Here is an 18,106-nt window from a genome sequence, read left to right as displayed (position 1 = left end):
CAGAAACACCAAGACCGTCTCATGTCATAGTAAGTAGAGCATGTCAGAACTATAAAGTAATCTGTCTTTTCTACCAAAAAAAAATATTTTTAATAAAGAATTTTCAGAACTGTCTGTCAGAAAGGTGACCCTCCCGCTAGGTAATGAGAGAGCAGTGACACAGTTGTCAAGGCGTCAACCCTGAGGTGCTGGACGGCACCAGGACTGACAGCTCCTGCAAAGTCTCGGTGGCCAGCACAGGGTGGCGCCTGACAGGCAGCATCACTCAGCAGACAAAGCAACTGTGGACTAGGAGGTCTTGGAAACCTGAGACTTGTGTGCAAGCTCTGCTGGGGAGCCCAACATAGCACCTGAGCATGGCTTCACCTTGCGGGGTCTCGAAGCTTGCAAATAGGGCACTGAGGACTGTTCGTTATCCAGTCCTCAAGAAAAGACAAGGATGTTGATAGAGATCTGATTTTTTTTAATAATTGTTTTTAAAGATTATTTATTTATACAAGCACTGGGTACAGTCAGAAGCGCGGGAGGGTGAGAGAATTCACCAGAGCCAGAGTGGGGAACAGAACAGGCAGACAGACAAAATATACTGCTGAGGGGAGCAGCGGGCAGCAGGAGAGGTCTGCGCGCCATGTGGGGCCCTCACCCATCAGCCGGGGATCGAACCGTCACTGCAGAGGCTGTGGGCAGCTTCGCAACCCAGCGCTCAACCACTGCGCCACTGGGGAGAACCGATAGAGATCTGATTTTTGAGTGCCCACTGCAGGCACCATTTCATGTTGTCCTTGTAGTAATCACTCTCTGTAGAATAGTATTTATCACATTTCATAGAGGAGCAGTTACCCAAAGTAGTCAAGACTGAGCTTCCATGTAACCTAAACTTGATACATGTGTGTGGATGATGCTTAAGAACGGAAAGCAGCAGAGTGGTTTCCTAGACCTGGACACACCAAGGTTTGCCTACTTGTAAAATGGAGATTGTGTTAATACTTAAACCCAACTGCTTTTGAAAATTAAATGAGTTAATAGACACAAAAGTTCTTTGCAAGTGAGTGGGTGTTATTAGCAACCTTAATGTTCAGCATCCACATTTTGGAGCCCGCACAGTTGAAGAGATCAGACACCGACAGGAAGGTGCCTGATGCATGGTGACTATTCATCCAGCCACTTCCTCAGTCTTGTCCCTTGACATCTTACTGTTGGGGACTGTCTGTGGATCATAGGGTATTTGGCAGCATCCCTGACCGCTGCCCTCTGGACACTGGAACATCTACTGTCCCTGATCCTGCAGCTGCAATAATGTCTCAGACAGTCCAATGTCCTCTGGAGATGGGGGAGGGGGAATTGACCCCAGTTCAGAACCAATGGTCTAAATATTCATTATGTGTTAGACTGTGGTAATAATTGCCACAATAATGCCCATTTACACCTCACAACATTCCTATGACTTAGCATTAAGTAAGCAGCACTATGTTCATTTTATAAGTGAAATGAAATTTCAGAGGCCATAATTAGTGTGCTCAAGTTCACGCAGAAGATAAATGGGCCAAGGTTCTTGGGTGCTAAAGTCCATGACCTTCATTCTATCCTACCAATAGGACAAAAGGCCAGCTTGAGTGGCATTGAGTTCACCGACAGGTGAAAGACTCGCCAAGTATTAAAACTGTCCAAGCCCTTCCAGGAAATAACTCTCTCTACTCATTACCAATATGGACTTATCCTGACTCCTTATTCCTCCCACTTACAGACTGATGATATTTTTAACATTGATAAACTTTACATTTATGATGGTCTCTTGGCACCCAGAAAGAGTTTTAGAACCAGAAATCTGGATTCAAGCCCTCTTTTGTTTACATAGCCTATGTCTTGGCCCACCACAGATGGTTCTTGAATAGATAACATTTGGTTTTTTAACAACCAGGGCTCTTCTACTTTATGCACTGCTGACATTCAGTTGACAAAATGACCATGGTGAACATGGGGCTGCTATTCTCCCCCCGACAGGAACATGCTCACCCCCCTCTGTGATGAGGATCATAGAAATCATAGTGACAGTAGCTAAACTGACAACTATGGAAAATAAACTTAGGTCTCTTACCTTAATGAAACTGAGCAAACATGACAGATTTTAACTCTATCCAAACAGTTGGCCTCAGTTGGACACATTTTAGACTGATAAATGCCAACTTAGGTTTGTTTATGCCACAGAGAGCCAGATTAAAGATCATGTACAAAATGAAGGGACTGTACAGCAGTGGCTGTGTCTAAAAAATAAGATAAGTTAGTGAATTTATAATGACGTGCAGCTCTTAGCACAAGTCCTTGTTCTGTAAGTTTTTGTAACTGACATCCTCATGCTCCAACTTTTATGCCCATTTCCAAGAGCACACAAGTAAAAGCAGAGTAGGCCTGTCTCTTGAGTGCTGTCTGTCACATCTGGTTCAAAAATGCTAAATTTGAAATCTCATACTGACATGGTTTCTTCAGTCTCTGTTTCTCTCCCTCTCTCCCCACCTTTCTCCATGCCCTCTCATCTGACCTAAATAATGATCAGCCAGAAGAAGGTTGGGGAAAGGCTCTCACACTGGCATGAAGGATGAATGCATTATGGAATGGCATCTGTCTCATTGCAGACTCAGAATCTGTCTGCAGGCTATGTGGAGATACTACATCTGGCAATAGGAAGAAAATTCAGTGATGATGGCATTGGGAATGGACAAAGTCTGTGATCTGTAGAGATGAAGGAAGAGAATGGAGAATAAGCCAAAGGGATTGCGCTGTGGGCTCTACATGAAAGAAACACTTTATAAACACAGACACGGACAGTATGACTCCATGCTTCAGGGGTCCTTTTGTTTTTTTGGAAAAGAAACAACATTCAAGAGATGTGGGCTTCTGGTGCCAGGGCCTCATCCAGTCAATGCTGCTCTGTTCGTCAGCCATGACCTACTTCTCTTTGTTGCTCTAGAGTGAATTTTAATTGGCCGCCCCTCCACCCGTTCTATGCCACCTCTTTTGGGAAGCTTCAAAGAGGTTCAAGAACCCCTCCAAGGAGGTGACTGGTTTTACTGTAATGCAGAGTCTCTGACTTGTTCAGACCTCATCAGGATGGACCTTCCTTCTCATCCCAAGACCCTTTGATGATGGCCCATGTTCACCTCTTACTTTGGATGTGCCAGACCAGTTTAGCAGTCCCTGTAAGTAGAGGGAGGTGGAAACAAACATTGATTCAAGGGAAGAGAGCCATGAAAAGAAAAAAAGCCCTCTTGTTGCCAGCCAAAATGGGCATCGTCTAAATGAATCTGCCAGTGGAACAAGGTAAATCTTGTACCCAGTCAAGGGAGACAATGGTTTGGCTCTTTGTCATGCCAGAGAGGAAGTGGCTTGCCATCCCTGGGTCACCCTCTACTAAGTGGGCTTGAATGAGTGGTGGCAAGAAGTTGCTGAGTGGTGGGTGTAACGCTGATGATTCTGCCAGCTGAGGCTAATGAACTCACTACCAGCAGATCCGGGCAGGAATCTGTCATGGAAAATTTTCCATTATATTCCATGAAGTTGCCTAAGTATCATCTGGTGCCAAACTGTGCTGGGCACTGAGCGTGTAATAGCAATGGTATTCTATTCTTGCCCTGTGGGAGCCCACATTCCATCCCAAGAACCAGTGAGATAATGCAAGAAGAAAAAGAAAAGTGCTTGAGTGTATGAATTTGTTCATTTGACAAACATGAAATGAAACACTCCTTGAATCTGGAATGAATATGCACCCGGGAGAGAGGGGTGAGCAATACACAAACAGCTAGAATATACTTTGCATCTGGCAGTAATCTAAGGTTAAAATGATTCTTGAAATGTGCTTATGACTTCGTTATAACTTCTAACCTCTCTCTACCTAGGAGTAAAGTGAAGGAAGGGAATTAACTAACTGGATCAAACTTACCCAAACTAAGTGGTAGAGTTGGAATCTGAACTTGGACAACTTGAACCCAAAGCTTAAAGAAAGGAAGCGAGAGGGGTGGGATATTAGTTAGGGACCACTCTCAAGAGATGATAATTGAGCTGAGGACCTGTATGACCAGAATGTGGTGACTGCTGACCTTCAACCACCCTATGCTGACCCTTTGCATGTCCCCCTCATTCTCACAGGAGGGCAGAGCATCCTCATTTCCCAAAGAGGAAATGGAAGTGCCCATTTGGGTACATCACATCAGAATGCAGGACTTTTATGTGGTAGAGCTGGGATTTGAGTCCAGGCATCTCTCATTCTGATGTCTATGCTTCATCCACAAGCCTCACTGTGCCACCAAATGGAAACTGTCACAGTAATTATTTCCAGGATATTCAGAAGCTCATGAGTGTGAATATGTCTTGCCTGGGACAGGCATCATGGAGAAGTCATTCTAACAGAGACCTTGAAGATCAGATGTCCTGATTTTGTAAAATAGTTAGGGTGTGGTGCAGCAATTCCAGGAAGCAGAAACAGCACAGGCAAAGACATTGAGGACTAAGCCATAAGAGTGTAGGTGGGAAATAGCATGTGAGAGTGGTTAGAGTCCTGGGTAAGGCGTAATTACATTAAGGGAAGAAATTAGAAAGGTAGGGGGCCTCCCTGGTGGCACAAGGGGTTAAGACGCAGCACTACGAAGCTACCCGCAGCCGCTGCAGCATGAGTTCGATCCCTGGGAAGGGAGCTACCAATATGGCGCAGCAAACCTCTCCTGCCTCACCCGCTGCTCCCTTCAGCAGTGTGTTTCAGTCAGTCTGCCTGCTCTATTCCCCACTCTGTCTCTGGTGAATCCTCTCACCTTCAACACCTCTGGTCTGTACACTTTGTATGCATAAAATAAATAAATCTTTAAAAAAGAAATTAGAAAAGGTAGATTGGGGAATATTTTGTAAAATCTGGATGGCCATATTAAGTGGCATTCATATTTGTCTCCAATGGACATTATAAGAAAATCTCACTCTATCATGAGACTTATGACATGCATTTCAGCCAGCATTTATGAAGCACCTACCACATGTTAAGTTAGTAAAGTAAGAACTCTGGTTAAAATAAATGACTTCTGCTTTCAATACTTGTGGCAAAATCTCTGTAATGTGTATTCATCTAATTTCTGAACCTCAAAAGTAGGCTGCACAATACCTGACTCAGCCACTGTTCTCTGGTGGAGGATCCAGCCTTAGGGTCAATGGCTTGGTGTCAATTTTCATTTCAGAGTCTGTGGATCTAGGAGGAGAAAAGATTGGAATGAAAATCTGTATTGACCTCAAAGCAGTCTTTGGAAGTTGCTTTTCTAAAAAAATAAAAAAACAGGTAACAGCGTGTTTTATTCTATTTTGTCTTTTTCTCAGGAAAAGAACAAAATGAAGCAAATGCAGAAGACAGATCCTGTAAATAGCAGGGTCTCTGGTTAGGCAGTGTCTGACCCACCAGCTTCATTGTGCATGTCTATCGGCAGTGCTGAGTGTGCAGGAGTCTAGCATTCAGTCTCTGCTAGCCTTACAGCTTCCTTATCTATAAAAAGCAGATAATAATAAAGCATGTCATAAAATTAAGTATTTGGTATACGAAAGATATCAGAACATCTTGGATCATCAGTAATAATTACGGTCATAAGAATTACTTGTTACATATTACTTGTAAGATGTAAGGAATGGAGTTGGAAGGAAATTTGCTTTTTGGGGAATACAGATTGCCCCCTTTATCAGAGACAAGCCACCCAAAACACATTGTAATTACCTCTCTAATCACTTATGCACAATGATTATGTTTATTTCTCAAACCACACGGAGGCATAAGTTATTAGCCCATGCTAAAAATGAAAACATTGAGACTTGGGAAGTGAAAGAGATGAAAGATATTCACCTGCTCATCTAACAAAATCTTCTTCCTTGTTTATTGCCCCTTCTACGTTGTGTGAGGCTATGCTAGGAATACCATTAACAAACTGACAATAAGCTGGAGTGGAACTTAGGACCTGGCGGGGGAGATACATGCTGATATGATGTTAAGATAAGAACAAGTGGGATTCACATGGACTGAGAAGGAAGGCTGGAGGAGAGGAGGATCCGGGTTAATAAGATAGAATATTCAAAAGCCATGGAATAAGAACGAATATTCTTGGGCAAGATAAAGGGTCAAGTAGGTGAAGTTGAACACATGAGGGGCAGAATGCTATGTAAGGATGAAAAGAAAGGGTGTGGTCAGGTCATAAGAGTCTTACTAAGCAATTTGCATTCTGAATCAAAATTGCTTGTGAATCTTTCCTACCTTTTGCGAGTATCGAATATAAGATCTTATTCTTTTATATTTCCAAAACTCACTTATAAATTAATAAATATTAATAGTATTATCTAAAGTATTATTTGTTTCATCAGTATTATTATCAGCACTCCATATTGAAAACCTCCTTTTTGTACTTGGTAAACTGTAGGAGTTATTTTCCCATTTATTGATAATATTCAAAATCAAAAGCCAAGATTATGCAACAAAAAAGTGGCAAAGCAAGGATTGAGGTTAATACCAAAGATTGCAATCCTTCTGCTACAACACTTCCCTGTGACAGTGGTTCACACACTTTAGCTAGAGGATTTGTTTACCTAGAGGATTTGTTAAAACACAGATTCCTGAGGCTACCCCCAGAGTTTCTTTCTAGGTACATCCGGGCTGGGACCCAATAATTTACATTGTAAACAGATGAACAGGTGACATTGATGGTTCTGGTATAGAAACTGCACTGCACTTTAGAACTACTGACCTGTTATCCATGTATATGTTTTGTTATCCTTTATTTGAAAGTGGATAAAGATTTCCTATTAAACAGAACAGCATTTGGCTTTCGCTCACAGAAAATTAGATTTATAGTATTCAAGTAAACAAGAATGTGTGTATGTAATATACATATATATTTGAAGATAAATGGGTGCAAGAATGGTCAAGGCCAGGATTTTCATAAATCTCTTAGCTTTTTCCACATGTCCACATTTCCATTGCTGCTGCAGCTCCCAGCATCAAATCTGCGTTCATGTCAGGATTAAGCAAGGATGGTACAGTGTTGTCATAGCTGAATCTATATAATTTTATAGAAAAGTAAACATTTTCTCAGTTATATCCACCAAAGACTTAGGCTTGCATTGCCCCAAAATGAGTGACATGGTCACTATAACTAAAAGGGAATAACTGCAAGTAAATCTGAGAAAGTGATAGCAAGGGAGCAAATGGTTAGAAATAGCTCTAGTCAGTCCATTACAATGTCATCCATAATTTTGGTAACAATAAAAGAATATCCCTTTTCTAATAATGCATAATGTTAGGTATGTGTCAATAAGGAAAGTCATCTGAAACAATAGACACGTGGACAAGACTCCAACAGGTACATATGTCACAGAAAAGAAACACAAGTGTCTGAAAAAATTAAGGAAATTAAAATTGAAACCATAATGAGACATAACAGGCAATGCCAATTAGAGAACATATTATTACCAGGAAGTACGGGAATAGAGACTTCTATATATTATTAATGAAGTACAACTTCTTAGGAAAACAACTTAATTATATATGTGATCTAGTCTAATCCTGTTCTGTACTCTAGGAAAATTCCTACAAAATATCTACCAGGAAACAAACAAAAAAATTCATGATTTCATGATAGCATTATTTTGAAACATAAAAAAAGAAAAAAGCAAATGTCCATCCATATAAATATCCATCCATATAAAATGTCCATCCATATAAAACTTGAGTACAGTCATGCAACACTTAATCAGGGGGATACATTCTGAGAAATATATTGTTGGGTGATTTCCTCACTGTGTGAATGGCATAGTTATACAAACCTAGGGAAGTAGTAAGTAGTATAAATACACAGCTGTATTGAATGGTCCTGCATATTGGGACCACTGTGATTGATGTGGTTCATCATTGACCAAACTATTGTTAAGTGATGCCTGACTGTACAGTATATTCTCACAATTGAACATTATACTGTCATGAAAATTTAAAATATAAATATGCATAATGAATCTTAAATACATAGTTGAACAAAAATAATTGTGAGAAAAAACTTACAGAAGAAAGCAACTATTATGACATTTAAAATAAACACAAAATGAAAATATTGTTTAAATGGTTGAAAAACTTTAAGAAAAGAAATTGTAAACACAAAATTTAACATGCTACTATAAGAGTAAGTTAGGGAGGAGCTCATAGACAAGTTGAACCATATTGGTGATTTTTTTTTTAAGATTTATTTTTTATTTATACAATAGCTGGGGTATAGGCCAGAGGCGTGGGAGGGTGAGGGGATTCACCAGAGACAGAGCCTGGAGAAGAACAGGCAGAAGGACTGAAAGCACTGATGAGGGGAGCAGCAGGCGAGACAGGAAGGTCTGTTGCACCATGTGGGTATCTCCCTGGCTGGCTGGGAATCGAATCCACACTCCAGAGGCTGCAGACAGCTTCACAGTGCTGTGCTCAACCCGCTGTGCCACCGGGGAGGACCCATATTGACGATATTTAACTCTATAAGCTGGGTGTGGCAACATGGTTATTATCATAATTTGCACTTTATTTTTTTAATATTTTATTTTATATAATTCTTACATCATTTTTTATCTTTGTACAATATATGCATTTTCATTTTGGTTATATTCTCCATACAATTGCACCCCCCCTTTATTTTGACTCTAGTTCTTCCTCTCCCTCCCTCTCCCTAATTCCCCCCCTCCCAATAGTGTGTCTCTGGTTTATAGTTGCTTGTTGATTTTGATTATTACTTTATATTGATTAGTCTTTTTCCTGGTCTCTTATTTAGGTTTTCTAAATTCATGCTATGAGTGAGACCATCCGGTATTTTTATTTTTCTTTCTGACTTATTTCACTAAGCATGATCCCTTCTAGCTCCATCCATGTTGTTGCAAACTGCATGTGTTTATCTTTTTTGATTTCTGAGTAATATTCCATTGTGTATATGTAACACATCTTCTTGATCCAGTCATCTATTTTTGGGCATTTGGGTTGTTTCCAAAGCTTAGCTATTGTAAATAGTGCTGCTATAAACATAGGGGTGCAGGTGCCCTTTGGAATTACTGTTTCTGTGTCATTTGGATAAATACCTAGGAGTAGAATTGCTGGATCATATGGAATAATTTGCACTTTATATATACCTAATATTATATATTAAAATTTTAAGCAAGTGATCAAACAGCACGAATAATATTGATTAAGTTTGTGAATATATTTAGATGCAGCAATAGATTAAGATATATACAAGCATATAAAACACTGCATGATGTTTAATGCTATTTCATATACTTCTCTTTATGCATTTTCCAAATTCTATAGTAGATGTGATTACAAGTAGAAAAATATTCTAAAAAATTAGAAAGTGTTATTTTCTAATTCATTGCTGCTAAGCATTGGCAATTCTCATTCAGTTTTCCTGACTTCTATAAATTGCACTTTGGCAAATATCCCTGAAAGTTAACAATGTTCTTTTAAGCTTTTAGCAGTTTATAAAACATGTTCAGTTGCTTTAATTTTTACTCCCTCCCCAATTTACCCCATTCATTAGAGAAATGAAGTTTTTTTAATCATTTTTGAATGATGATAATAGGATGGATAGAAGTGAGAGTAAATAATGTTTTGTCTACTTCAAAACGAATGTACAGTCTCTACACCTTTGAGTACTTCCACATTCTTCTCATAAGTTTACATCATGCACACTATCCAGGGAGAAGGAAACAAATTAGAAAACTGGAAAATGCATTCATTGACTATTGCTGGAAATTTCCTACATAGTGTTCACTGCTGTGGGTAATGAAACCCTTTCTGTCTGCATTGAAACTGTGCTGCCCCCACTCTTTGCCTCAGATGCATGGGCTTCAGAGCCAAAACCAAAGTTCTAAGCTCAGTGATTTCCACATTTCCTAAGAGCAAAGCCTTCTTTCTAGTGTCAAAATGTTTGTGCCCTGCCACTCTACATAACTTAATTATTTCTTGATTGTTTTTTTAAAAAAAATTGGAATGAAGATATTCAAGAATGCTTTAAGATTCTTACAATTTATCAATTATAAACATATCTCCATATTTGAGAAAACAATTCAGTTGTGAGCCAGAGGTATGAATTTCTTAGGTAGCCAACACCGTTGGTACCTTTGTGAATTAGTAGGTCCCTTAGAAGGATATCCTGAGAAGGGAAATGGGAGAAACAAGTTGGCATCTACTCTTCTAGCAGTCAGGCCACTCACTTTGAGACCCGGATGTGATGTGACAACAGCTCTGTGGATAGCACTGGGACTGGAGATTGAAACTCAGACTTTTTAAATTTCAAATTCAGTTTATACCCAAGGTATCACAACACCCATATAAACATTTCTGGAACCTCCTTTTCTGCTTCTCAGGGACATTGGGTGATTTATAAAAATAATACTGCATGTCACTTATATGAGGTATCTAAAATAGTCAAACCCCTAGAAGTAAAGAATACAATAGTGGTTGCCAGGGGCTGGGGGTTGGGGAATGGAAAGTAGTTCATTGGTGGAAAGTTCCAGTTATCTAGATGATTATATTCTAGAAGTCTGCTATGCAATAGGAAACCTTTAGTTAACAACCCAATATTTGTAATTCCAAATGTGTTGAGTTCAACAGGGTAGATTTCATGTTAAGTGCTCTTACCAAAATTAATTAAGTGACTAAGCAATTCATTAATTGAGAGACATAAGCATAAAAAAAATCTTTGGGAAGTATTGGATATGTCCTTTGTTGTAATGATGAAATCACAGGTGTTTGCATATTTTCAAGTTCCCCAAATTTTACACATTCATTATACACAATTTTTTTTTTAAAGTTTATGTATACAAGAACTGGGATGCAGGCCAGAGGTGTAGGGGGTGAGAGGATTCACCAGAGACAGAGTTGGGAACAGAACAGGCAGACTGACTGAAATACACTGCTGAGGGTAGCAGCAGTCGAGGTCTGCTGCGCCATGTGGGTCACCTCCCTGTCCAGGGATTGAACTCGTGTTGCAGAGGCTGCGGACAGCTTCATAACATTGCATCTTACCCCTCGCACCACCAGGGAGGCCCCTATCCACAGTTCTTTATAGACCAATTTTACCTCAATAAAGTTGTTAAAAAAATAAAATTTTGCAAGTAAATATGAACAGTCTCCAGTTGACTGTGGGAAGCAAAATGGAAGTTTTGAGAAAGAGTGCTGCCTCTGTTCCTCCTTCAACAAGCACAAATTATACACAAAAGACCCGTGAAACTGCCCGCAAGACTAAAGCTACCACTGAGGCCCGAAAGCCTACCACAAGTCTATGGCACCTCCTGGTAGGGACCCACAAGAAAGGAGCAGAAGGGCCCAGCACATCTGGGACAGAAAGAGCAAAATCAAGATAAAAGCTGCCATTGTGGACCTCCCTGCAAGTCTCTCACCCACGTCTGTTTCAACCAGTCCAAGGCCAAGAAGCAAGCACAGTCTCTAAACCTGTCTCTCTGCTCCATGTGCCTCTTTCGGGTCTCCTTCTGGCTCTCCATCCTTCCTCCTCCCTTCCTCTCCAGCTTCCTCTCTAGCTTTTTCTCTTCCCTGCTCAGCTACACCCTCCCTTTGGTGGGGCAGGGTACCTGGAACCTCCCATTTTCCTGGGGGCTACCCTGTTATATTCTCATGTTTGAGAATATCTCAGTTTTGATTTCTACTGTGGTGAACACTGAGAGAGATAAACAAAAACCCCTTGGGTGTTCTCAGCAATTTTTAATGTAAAGGGATCCTGAAATCAAAATGAATCAGACGAGGAGTTGGGAGCAGGACTCCAAGGTGGCTTGGTCCTTGGTCCTTGTCTTCAACATCAAGACCAGAGTTAGGTGGAAAAGAAAGAAATTTCTTGCTGCTGGGGGGCAAGAAGCAGGGGGTTATAAACTTGATTCAAAAAATGAGGGGGTAGGAGTGGTGGTGACACTGGTGGTGACACTTTGATTGACAGGGCTCCACAGCAGTTTCCTCGTGGCTGCTTTTGGCCATTTGCCATCAGTTGGGGCTGGGGTGTCCTTGGCCAGATGACATCTGGTTCTTGGGAGGCAAACTGTACTAATGTTGATCAACACAGGTGTATGTTCCAGGGGTGGGTCAACCTGTGGAATTCCTTGTTTTCCAGGATGTTATCAAGGCTGAGGCTCCCCCACGGCCCTGACTACATTCCCGATTTCTTCCATGGAAACCTTATGGGAAGTGTTGGGTGAGTGGACTGGAGCAGGGAGAGATAAGTAGAAGGTGGTCACTTGTCAGGACCTGGCAGCAATCTGGCAGGGAGGCAGTTATGCAACAAACACACCTCATCATCTTCTCCCTCCAATCTACTGCAGAGCCCCCATCATGCAAATGTAACTTAAGGCCAGCAGGGGGTGGGTACCAGAGTGTGGATCCTTTACAGTGAGATTTAGGAGGAAAACCTCCCAACAGTTCCCGTGTGCTTCCTGTGCTCCAAACAGCTGGGTGATGATGGAGGGGCTGAGTGCAAGTTCTGACTCTGATTTTCTAAATATGGTTCCTTGAGAAAGTTGACAAATCTCTCTCGGCTGAGTTTTCTCATCCCCAACATGGGAAAATAATACCTAACCTAGTAGGCAGGTGACAGCACTGACTGACTTAACATACATATGCTATGTTACTAGGTATTATTAACATACATTCGGTATGTTAACTCCCTGGGGCCTAGGGGTTAAGTCTCAGCTACAACGCCTGAGTTTGATCCCCGGCCCCTGAGCTGACCCACATATGGGTCAGCCCTCTCCGGTCTCACCCGCTGCTCCCCTAGTACCCTGCAGGAGTACAAGCTCCTAGGATGAGGTTCCTGTGACTACTAGGGTACCTTGGACCTTGTATGGGGCTCAATTTTAAGCCCCAAAGAGAGAGACTTGATCATCCTCATTTTTTTCTGAGGGTTGACTGCCAGGATTACTCTTCAAAGTGGTAAGATGTTTGGATGGAAAGAAAAAGAACAATCATAACAAACTGTCATATAAAAGCTAATTGTGTTTTATGGGAATTAGTCCTTTGAAACAACCAACTCATAGAAACTGAAGATTTCATTGAATCAAAAAAAAAAATAAAATAAAACTCCAGGGTTTACTGACTGGCCTGCATTCCCATAATTTCCTACCATCTTTCTGTACAGTCCCTAACATTCTGTGCTGGTAGGGGCAAGGCATTTGTTTAAGCCAGAACAGGGTGTATTGCTCCACACTGGTTTTTCTGGCCCTCTTGGAATGTTTCCATTTGCAAAGTCCCTCCACAAAGCTCCCATTTCTACAGCTCTTTGATTCTTCCATGGGATGCTCAGTGTTAACACATGTTTGAAACCCGCTGGGAGCATCAGCCCTGCTTAATAGAAATAAAGGTGTGATTAAGGAGATAATCTGGTAACTGTCAGTCACATTTTGCTAAGTTATTATCCAGTTGCAAATCTCTAAGTATTAGGGCCTTCACTTTTTTTTCAAGGAACATTCATTGCCTGTGGCCCCAAGTGAAAGAATTTTATTTTCCCATTTTAATTAGTGCTGCGCTTGTCTGTAGTCTAATACAGTCACTTCTACTTCTTCCCCTCCCCCCTAGTCACCTAGATCCCTCCTCCCTCCCTCCTACCCATTCCCCCCTCACACACACACTGTGGACATAATATAAATTTAAAATTGAAAACACTTTAGTAAAGAAGCAAAAAGCAAATTGCCCCCCCCACCACCACCACCGCCATAAGCTCTAGGCCAAACTGCAAATTTGTGTTGATGACATGCAGTTATTCAATTAAAGATCAGATGGAACCAGGGCAGTCAATTTACCATTCAAATTGATGGATGGGAAAAGGGACCGCTGGACCATTGTCAAAATGCAAATGATTTTTAACTCCAAACACTCAGGGAAAATGAGATTGATTAGGAAGCTGGTTTTTCCTCCCATTATTCAAATGGGTAAATAGATGATAGATAAGGAGGGGTGGGGAGTGGAGTGTCTGGGTGGAGATTACTGCTGCAGAGCTGCTGTTTTCTTGTTTTTTTCTTGTTGCAGAAGATGCTTAGTAAATAGATCTTTGCTGTTCTGATAAAGCAGGTAGAACAAAGATCTGGATTCTCCTACTGTATTTTGGTTCAGTTTGTTACTGTAGATGATGAAGACAAGGCAGGAGAGGGGGGTGTCCAGGGAGGGGAGGGGAGGGATACATTCCTTCACCCAGGATGAACTTTCTAGAACTATGATTGCTTTTCAACTCAGAGATCCCTTCATCCCCGCCTCTCTTCCCTCATAGACACACACTCATCTCTGATGCAACCTGGAAGTTAATGGTCAGAATGTTACAGGGCAGCCCCGATATAAAACGGGTTGCCTGACTGTGGGTCCTCACCCGCGCGTTTAAAAGGGACTTATTAATACTCCACTGCAGGCACACACAAAAGGTTAATAAAAGGTTTATTTACAAGGGAAGGGGAGATGAGGAAATGTACAGCTCGGGGAGAAAAGAGGGAGATAAAGTCTTAAATGTGTCCTACCCAATCCGCCAACCTGGAATCCCAATGGCAGCTGAGAGCTGGTTGAGAGCCAAGAGAGTTGTGAAGCCAAGAGAGAGACCCACGGCCCACGTGTCTGATTTTATACCAACCCTGGCTGCTTAACTCCATCCTCAGGTCCCTGCAACCCTCCCTTTGGTGGTGATGGGACCATCATCTTGTCTTGATGGCTTTGGTCTGAAGTCGGGGTGGAGTCCACAAAGCCTGTATGGATTTAGATCAGGACATCCTTTCCCCTAACAAGAACACACACCTCCCAGTGAGCTTTCTGTAGGTCTCTGTGAAAACACGTATCACAGGCGTACCCAGTATCACCCCCAATACTAAACCAAGCACTGTGGTGTAGTACAAGACAAGGCTAGAGAGTTGGGGATAACTTCCACCCTGACCAGGAAATCAGGAATAAGAGCCAGATGTGGGGGATGGTCTGAGATTCTTCCTGTGGGCCACATGGACACAGCAAACTTTTATCAAAAATCGAAGTCCTCAAATGGCATGAGTTCATCTTTTTTGATTGCTGAATAGTATTCCATTGTGTATATGTGCCACATCTTCTTGATCCAGTCATCTATTTTTGGGCATTTGGGTTGTTTCAATAGCTTACTATTGTAAATAGTGCTGCCGTAAACATAGACGGGGTTATGCTCAGTGAAATAAGCCAGAAGGAAAAATTAAAATATCAGACGGTCTCATTTATAGGAGGCATATAGGGGAACCAAATAAGGGATCAGGAAAAAAAAATAATAATTAAAAAAATTATCAGGCAACTATAAATGAAAGGCATTCTTCAGGGGAAGGAACGGCATCAAAACAGGAGAGGGAAGAGCACAAGGGACTGTGGTGATGGTACAAGGGTGACTTGGTGAGACTTTTATGGGGACTACACCTGAGAGGAGAAATCATACAGTGTACAAAAATGAACAGTGGTGCAATACACACACACACACACACACACACACACACAAAATATACACATATATAAATTTAAAAAGAAATCAAGGGCCTGAGTGAGGAGCAGACTGAGCACAGGGCACTTAGCATAGCTGTGCTTAATTATCTGCTCAGGGTCTGTGTTCCCTGAAAAATGTGATCCTGTCTATTCACCCCCTTATCCTCGGTGCTTAGCACAATTAAATATCTGCGGAAGAGAGGGAGGGAGGGAGAGAGAAAACGAAGGAAAAAAGGGAGGAAAGATGCATAGGTGGAGGGAAGGAGAGAGAGAGGTGGATGGTCTTCAGGCATGAGCAATCATCAGCTTCTGCTCAGCCCAGCAGCAAATAGACCATGTGTATCCACTATAAATCAGCTTCTCAGATTTTTTTTTTTTACAAATCCTACCGCAAAGGAAGTGAAAGGAATGAATCTAACATTTATCAAGTATCCACTATTTGTCAGGAAGAACAAAATCCTAGGATTTCTACTCATCCCCAGCTATTTCCACCAGCGTTTTGTTCAGCAATTTTGAGGAGGCCTCATCTTGCTGGGATATTTTGGCTCCCCCTTCACTCCTTAGCAGAAAGTGGTAAATAAATGGACTGTTTCAACTTGTTCCCTGCTGTCCCATTATGTCCCCTCCCATCTCTGATCTGAAGCTGGTATGTTTTCTGTTTGTTTTTAAATAGATTAGAGCTCATACCTTCCTCCCCTTCCTTTTAAAGAAATCCTCTGCAGTTTTCTTCTCCTGACTATCCTGAGATCCCTCTTGTAGTTCTGATAAGTCTCTACACGTTCACGGGTCTGTCAGACTTGAGACTATGAATAACTGATGACTAGCAGGACCCTGGCTGGGCCATCCCTACCTGTGAGTCTTACATGTTCACAAAATTGTAAAAGGTACAATGTAACTGAACTTTGGAATTGTGCTTAAGTAGAAAAGCTTAAGGGAAGAATCTTTGCAGATGTTTTTAGCTGCGAACCATTGCGTCAGACCCTTCTCTCAGATCATACCTGGTGTGGCCGTACAATCCTGCTTGCTCAAGGTGGTACCAGTTTACACCTGTGGGCCCAGCAGAGTTCTTAGCAGAAAGCCCTGGACCCTGCCCCATTTATTGAGCAATACAATATATATGGACCTTAGCTGCACCTCCCTTAGTAGGCTCTCATCGCCCTCTGAGTTGATGTCACCACTAATCCCATTTTCAGATGAGGTAACTCAGTCTCCTTGAGGTCAAATCACCTTCCTGAAGTCTGACAAGTTATGAGTTGGAATCCCAATTCCAATTCAGTAACGACTGATTCTAAAGCAGGCTTTCCAACTTACCCCCAATAGTTCAGTATGGATTCCGGATAATAAAATGATCAAAGTTCTTGGATACCAAGTGAAATGCTTCTTCTGTATGATCATCATCCTGTAATTACCATTCTTCAAATAAAATAAGCCTACACAGAAACACTTTTCTCTCTGTCATTGATGTGCACTTGGCAGAATTTTCATCAGGATCAGCTCTTAATTAGACTGGCAAGGGTAGAAAATTTGGCTTTCCTACCTGCCCGAACTCTTTGTTCTCTCTCCACCCTCGTAAACCTCTGCTGTTCTCTGGCCTCTGTCACAAAACCTAGGGAAATACAAGTCTGTCAGCAGAGAGATATGGATTCACATCTCAGAGCCAATATTTATAGCTGTGCAAACTCAAGTAGTCATATGACCTCTCTGTACCCACTCCCTCCTGTGTATAATGCACATAGGAAACACTCACAGTGTCAATACATAGCAGCCACTCAACACACAGATGTCCCCTCCCTGACTGCACTATCTGATGCCCCACCTGAATTTCAGAGGGCAGGGTGCTCTTCCCAGGGTGCTTGATAGTTCTCACAGATATTCCAGAATAGTAGAATTTGTGGGTGCTTGGAAAAGGGGTCCTTTAATTGGTACACTCATCAAGTTATCTGTTGCCTTTAGTGCTATAGTTTGCCTGTTTGTTTTCCCCAAAACATTATCAGTCCTGAGAATGCATGATCATGTCACAGCACATACCTCAATAGACTGCCATTTGTGGTGAGTCTTGGTGACCAACCAAAGTTCATCCACTGAAGAGCAAGAGAAAGGATTATGTTATGAAGGTGCAAAGCTGAAGTCCAGTTGAGAGTGCAGTGTGGCATGACTGTCAGGTGACATATATGATAGTTCACACCTGTTAATCAGGTACTATGTCCTCAGCACCATGGTATGCACTTCATTTAGATGAACTCCATTAAGCTTCACTCTGACTCACTATGAGGGATGCTCACGTTCCTCCATTTTGTGCATGGTTGAGGAAGGTCCAGAGGGATTTCACACTGAAAAAGCCACAGCAGAAGGATCTGAATATTCTGACTGCAGAGCCCTGTGTCTACCTGAGGTGTTGCAAACAAAGCTGATGCTATAAGTTGGGTTCATACTGTGGGGGTCCTGTGGACAAGAGATGGTTGACTTTCTCTAAAGAGGCTCCAATGGTAGGAGTCTCTACAAGTACAAAACCAGGGCAGGCAGAGTGTAAACAATGGTTGAGTTTAAAAGGGAATGAATTTGCCTAATTGATCCAAGTCATTTCTTTCTCACTTTGTGTTA

General features: G+C 41.6%; 1 long non-coding RNA gene across 1 annotated transcript; it reads right to left on the bottom strand.

Annotated features, from left to right (window-relative positions):
- Positions 1 to 5,151: 5,151 nt before the first annotated feature.
- Positions 5,152 to 17,583, bottom strand: LOC129146523 (uncharacterized). Its single transcript, XR_008553385.1, has 3 exons — positions 17,534 to 17,583; positions 17,043 to 17,111; positions 5,152 to 5,224 (listed from the first exon to the last, which is right to left on the bottom strand). It is a non-coding gene; the product is annotated as an uncharacterized LOC129146523 (long non-coding RNA).
- Positions 17,584 to 18,106: the final 523 nt, after the last annotated feature.

Source organism: Talpa occidentalis, unplaced genomic scaffold (assembly GCF_014898055.3).
Source record: "Talpa occidentalis isolate TD23 unplaced genomic scaffold, MPIMG_talOcc4v2.1 talOcc4.3, whole genome shotgun sequence".
Classification (NCBI taxonomy): domain Eukaryota; kingdom Metazoa; phylum Chordata; class Mammalia; order Eulipotyphla; family Talpidae; genus Talpa; species Talpa occidentalis.
This window is presented reverse-complemented; position numbering and strand designations above follow the sequence as displayed.